Source organism: Gavialis gangeticus, unplaced genomic scaffold, assembly GCF_001723915.1.
Source record: "Gavialis gangeticus isolate Ggan-Ray unplaced genomic scaffold, GavGan_comp1, whole genome shotgun sequence".
In the NCBI taxonomy this organism is placed as follows: Eukaryota; Metazoa; Chordata; order Crocodylia; family Gavialidae; genus Gavialis; species Gavialis gangeticus.
Genome location: NW_017728997.1, coordinates 43800393 through 43807125, shown reverse-complemented (window position 1 = coordinate 43807125; position 6733 = coordinate 43800393).

The window sequence follows — 6733 nt, the reverse complement described above, 5'->3', positions numbered from 1 at the left end:
TTCCCCTTGAGTCCGTCTTGCATCACGGTGGGGAAGTCCCCGTCCCTGCACAAGAAAATGGATGTGAAGAATTGGTTAGACAGGTCTGCTTTCTCCTCTGGTGCAACCCCCCTCCCCCCCGCCCCGTAGCAGTGGGAAGCAAATAAATTCGACCTCCAATAGTTAGATAATTACAACTAATAATAGTTGTTTGGAAGAACACATGGAACAGTTGGAAAATTACAACACATTTAGACATTTTCCATATATAGAATCTAATTATTGGAGGAGTATTTACTTTTATATTCAAGTAAATACAGTATTTAGGTAATTTTTCCATTCTTTTGGAATGGTAGATGGAAAATTAAAAGATAGACAGTTCAATTGATAGTCTTGAGAGGGGGCATTGGACAAAGTTTGAGTCAGTACTTCACATCAAATAAGCAGACAAGATTCTTTGGGTAAATTCAATATCTTTTATTAGACCAACTCAAATAGTTGGAAAAAATTCTTCTTTGCCAGCCTTTGGGTACAAATACCCTTCGTCAGGATGAGGAAGTGTCTGCAGTTGGTCTGTGCAGTGACACGTATGAAATATTTAAACTGACATACAGAAATACCATTTTTGAACCTGTTTTTTGCCCCATGGCCTGTCCTTTGCACCTGGAATATGATAGGTTACCCTCAGATTTGAAACATTTGGCTTTGCAAATGTTGTTTCATTCCTTCTCAGTTGTCTGACACCTAATCATATAAATAATCCTATGTTAATTAAAGTCATAAAATTAATAGTTTAGGAATGGCTTTAGTTTTAGATTAATAAGATCTGATTCATCCAGCTTTGGAGCATAGGTCTGGTCTGCAGGCCAGTGTCTCAGAGCATAGAACCACCTCATATAGCCTGTGGGGCTGGAATTTGGTGGTGGCAGGGATTAATTGCTGAGTTTCCTAGAGGTGCGGCAATTAATGCTACCCCTTATCCTGCTGCCAAATTTCCAGAGAGGCAGAGAACCCTGTGGGCTAGAAGACACAGCTCCATGGGCCAGATCTAGCCTGCAGGCTATATCTTGATTAACCCTGATTTAGATAGATTTATTTTTCTTATTTCATCACTTTCCATAATAGTTTTCCTGCTGTATATTTTTTTTTTCCATTTCTCATGGGAACTTTTGTTATTATTCCTTGAGGACACTGGAAAATTGTTAAAATGCACATGCATTAATTTATTTAAAATTGAGAAAATATTTTAAAAATTCTTTCCTATAGTTTTTAACTACATATGAAGATATCAAACAGATAGTGTTCTATTTCTCAAACTTAATTTTTTTTAGATATGAGCTTATAGTCATTTAACTAATAATATTCATATTCCTGCTAAATATTGATGATTTCAGCTTTCTCTGGTTATTACAATTTTAGCTACTTATTTATCTTAGTTGCTCAGATACAAGTGCAGTATCGGTGCACACAAAGTAACTGTAGTAGGTATCAGTCTGTCTCGTGAGCAATATAATTACGCTGAGTGAGACATTAGTTCCAGCCACTGGACTCCATTTCCCAGCAACCCCTGCCCATGCGGTTGAGGCCAGTTTCCACAGAGACCCCAGCAGCAGCTGTGTTGTAATAGTGTGGGGCCGGGGTTTCCATGAAGACTGGCCCCAGGAGTGCTGGCAGGCAGCAGCAGCGCCAGCCTCTTCCTGGTGTGGGGCTGAGGGGGGGCTGTGCTGTGGGTGGGAGTGAGATGGGCTCAGCTACCACCACCTGTGTGGGTTGGGTGGCAGTGGTGCTGCTGGGAGGGGTGACTACAGGGGGCTATAGGGAATTTTGGGGTGGCTATAGCACCCCCCCACCCTGAACTTCCCTCCTAGCACTGCCTCTGCTGGCAGGGTGCATGGCAGGTTGGGGAGCTGCTCTGGAGCCATGCTGGAATCTTATGGTGGTGACAGCATGGTCCAGACCCAGAGCAGAGCTGTAATCTGTAGCCTGCATGTCCAGGTAGGGGTGTGAAAGCAGTGGATCACAGCTCTGCCCCAGCTCCAGACCATACTGTTATCACTGCAAGGACCTGGGGTGGACCTGTGATCCGCTGCCTGCATGTCCGTGCCCAGGGCATGCAGGCTGCAGATTGTGGCTCTGCCCTGGCTCCAGAACAACTCCATGCTCCATTGCATGCTCTGTAAGTGCTGTTGAAGCCAGTCTCCACAGAAACCCCAGCCTCACAGTGTGGCTGCTGCTGGGGTATCCAGAATCTGCCATTTTGCCCACCCCTCCATTAGTTGGATGTGGATTACTATTGGCATTTTTCTTAAACGTTTCCAGTGAAGTTGCAGTGTCCTCTGCAGGACCTTATTAGTGGAAATAATATTTATTATTAAGGTCTATATTAAGAAAAACCTGTTTTTAATAGCAGACAGCAAAATTCTTACCAATACGTAAGATTTGATAGAAGAGGCAATGGTTGACTAATTAGGTGCACAGTAAACATGTTAGCATCTACACTTATGCCTCTATTAGGTTGTAGTAAAATAATTTACTCCTCAACTGGCTAGTACTTATAAATACAAATACTATCTTGCTGTGAAGTAAAAAACTCCACAACAGGACACATGTAGCTGCTGTCTGGGTGGCTGGGGCCTGAGGACATTTCAGTGCAGGGACTGCTTGCTGGCTAGCCCCACACTGAAGCATCCTCATGCTCCAGCCAGCCCCTCTGCAGCACAATGAGTCTTGGGGAGCAGCCCCCAGATGCTGACCCCCAGATCCTTCTTCCAGCCTGGGGCTTCTCTGCCTGGGCTCCACATGCTGCACCTGAATAAGTTGCAGAGCTTATTGCTTCAGAGCTAGTTGCTCCTAGGCTCATGTTCAAATGGTGCACCCAGGAGCAATTAACTCTGGTGTGATAAGCTCTGCAGTTTATTCAGGTGCTGTAATTGAATGTGTAGATGTGCCTGGTAGGATTAGGGCTTTTGATGGTGATTGCTCTTAAAGAAGATGATGCATTTGATTGTAAATAAACTGTCAAAGAGATAATTGCTACATCTTCCACTGATATGTTCAATTATAGCTAAGAAAAAATGTAAATATTTGTAATCTGGTTATGTAATAAGAATTAATTTATTTTCATATGTGCTAAGTTCTTTAGCTATGTTTTTTAAATATCATGATATGATATAAAAGAGACTCCTAGTACATTTGTCTTGTAAAAGTCACTTAACTGAAATGACCTCTGTGTACTGCATACAATTTATATGCTTCACTAAGTAAATCTGTTTTCAGGATTTATCTTGCTTGTGAAAAAACTTATCTGAGGCAGCATTCCCCTTCCAACCCCCACTTTCACATGGTATGACTTTGGTCTGCAATGGTTCTTTTACTATTTCTTGTTGGCCACCCTCTTCAGGCTAAGCACGAGGAGTTTAGGAAAAGTATGAAAATAGAACCATTTTACAAGTTTGGAGGAATATTATGCATTATTTTATAAGTATTAAATGTCTGGTCGAATACCAACAGATAGATGTAGTTAGCTGTGTTAGTCTGAAATCAAATAAGTCAGGCTAGATTTGCACATTATAGACTAACTAAAATATATATAGGACAAGCTTTCATGGGCTAGAGCTCACTTCATCAGATACTGGGAATGGAAGTGCAGGGAGCAGTTTATAGCAGTTTATATTTGTATACAAAGGCAAAAGGGATAGGGAGGGGGTTATGTTGACAGTGCTGGGAGAACAAAAAAGCAAAGAACCCATAGGAATAAAGGAGCTGAAGAATATGTAGTCCATGTTTAACATGATCAAGCCTATGGGTGATTCTCCCCGGCCATAATTTCCCATTCAAATTGGTTTTTAAAGGCTTGCAACAGCAACCCTGAGGTCAACGATGGAGTTAAAAAGTTCTGCCGTAGGCCTGCTTGTCTTTGTGTAGCTGATGTCAGATTGGTGTTCATACATTTTTACCACATAAAGATCACCTGGTCTATCCAATGTAGACAGCAAAGGGGCACTGTAAGTAAATAATGAAGTATATGACATTGGTAGATTTGTAAGTAAAATAATCTCGGATGTTATAATCCATGTTGTTTGGTTCAGTGATGATGTGGTCTGTATTGGTGTGGGGGCACAGAAGGCATTTGGGTCTGTTGCAAGGCTTGCTGCCTTGGTGGGACTGAGAACAAAAGTAGCCTGTTGCTAAGAGATACTGTTTGAGGTTTGCGGGGAGGGGGAGGCTGCCTATAAGATAATACAGGTTTGTCTCCCATGGCTACTTTGAGATGTTTATGCTTTTCCAAGAGGTCTTGAAGGTTACTAATGATGAGTCTAAGTGTTCAAGCTAGGGAGTGTAGGTGACAGCCAACAGGACTCTGCTGTTCTCCTGGGGCTGGTAAAGTAGCAGTTTGGAGTGAGGTCTGAGTCTGGCTTTGTTGATTTGAGTGGCAACAGTTTGGGGATTGTATTGTAATTGTAGGAATCTGTGCTCTGTATCCTTAAGATGAGCATCCCAGTTGGTGGGATCAGAGCAGATATGGTGGTAATATAGAGCTTGGCTGTAGACAATGGATCTAGTAGTGTGCTTAGGATGATGGCATGAAGGTAGCTGCCATGGTCTACTGGTTTCCAATATAATGTGGAAATGTGATGTGGCCATTGCAAACCTTCACTGTAGTGACTAAGAAATGAATTTGACGGGTGGAGTATTAGTTTGATAAAGAGGTGGACATTGTTAAAGTTGAGGTGAAATTTCTCTTAGAGATTCCTTTTCATGTATCCATACAATGAGGACACCTCGGGTAGTTTAGGGGGTTGAGATAGCAGCTGCAGAGGAAACGGACTTCAAGATCTGTCATAAATGTATTGGCATATGGGGGAGGTATATATGTGCCCATGGCAGTGCCGTTCATTTGTAGGTCTAGGGTATTTCCAAACCTGAAATAGTTGTGCATGAGGACAAAGTGGGAGAGTGCAATGGAAACAGAAACAGTTTTCTCATTAGGGATAATGTTCCTTATAGCATGTCCTAATGGGGGAAGTTAGTGTACAGAGATGTGCATGGTTGCTAATATAGTACTATCTGGAATCTAGTCAAAGAAGACCAGTTAACTTAAGAAAACCGTGGTGTCTTTCAAATAGCTGGCAGCTCCAATGGCATATGGGAATAGGATTGAGGGTAGGCAGAAATTGCATTCATGATGGTGGCAGTGCCAGAGACAATGGGGCATTTTGTATTGCCACACTTGTAGACCTTGGGAAATACATAAAAATTGCCTGGCCTTGTGTTCCTACGAAGTGGAAGTAGTTATGCTTTTCTTTTTTTCCAGAGGTAGATCATGTAAAAGTTTAACTTCCCATTCCTCCTAGTATTGTGCTGTAGGGTCTTCTGTCAGGAGTCTGTAAAGCTCCGTTTTGGAAAGTTGTCTCAGCTTTTTGCAGGTATACTGTTTTGTCCATGTTAGCAGCGACACCCCCTTTATCAACTTGTTGTATGATAATATCTGGGTTGTTTTCAGGCTGAATATGGCTTTCTGTTCCTCAGTACTGAGATCATAATGTAAATGTTGTTCTTGTGCAATCTCAGAGTGGACATAGAGGCAGAAACGGTTTATATATGTCCAGAGTAGAGTCTAGGAGCTGTTCTCCTTGTGCTGTATGTGTGTTGGTCTGTGGCAGGTTGGCCATTTAATTTTGTTGATGATTAAAGGGTAAAATACTGTGTCATTTGATATTCTAATTTTTGCCTCATAAGAGCGCTATACATAATTTTAGTGAAACTGCCTTGTTTTCATGTCCCATAATGCAGAATTCATGATTGTCTATAAATATAAGTACTCTAAACTTAGTATAATGGGGTACATTGTATAAACCAAGTCAGAGAAGTAAAATATAAAATTTTTTTTCCCAGGCTTTCAAAATATAAATATGGTCCATCTGGACAGATTGGCAGAAGTCAGCCATTCACTGTGAAGAATTTATCAATATATACTTACACATTCTGTTCTTCTAGCTCTTGCTGTCAGTAGAGTTTCTTGGGGAATACTTTCATTGCATTGATGTCTCAGGTGGTTGCATATCTGGAAAAAGAATTTCATTATGGAATATCTGTATTTGTCTTAATATTAGCATTTTAATAATCAGGTTTTCCTATTTTTAGTGCTAATATGGGTGTTTCATTGGTAGCCCACCTTTTAAAAACATCAGCTTAAAAATGAAAATAATGCTCAAGATATTTTTGTCCTTTCTTCTTGCTTCATCAGGTCATAATTAAGATAGAGGAGTCATTAAGTTATGCACTGTATGTAACCATTGTCTGCTATTTGGAGCAGGGACTGTCTCTTACTGTCCAGACAAGGCAAGGGAAGTATTACTATGTTCATTGTATGGATTGTATTTCAATGATACTGGGATTATGACTTGCCCAGCGTCACACACAGACGCTGAGACAAACCCAGAAATTGAAAGGAGATCTTATTCATCTTTGTGAATGCCTTGTAAAAGACCATTTGCTGTTGAATGACCTATACTCCATGGCTAAGGACAAGAATTACATAAACTGGCATAAGTGATTGGAAACTGGTTCAAATCTGTAACACAACAGAAGCAGCACATAAGCTGCTTTCAAAATGGCCAAAACCAGTTTAAGATAAACCTGGATGGATGTAGCATCAGACTTTACTGATTTTAGATTAAATTAGTTTACTGAACTTCTGTCATAGATCCCCTCTAGATTCAAGTTAACTCACAGTCTCCCAGCTTCCCAAGAT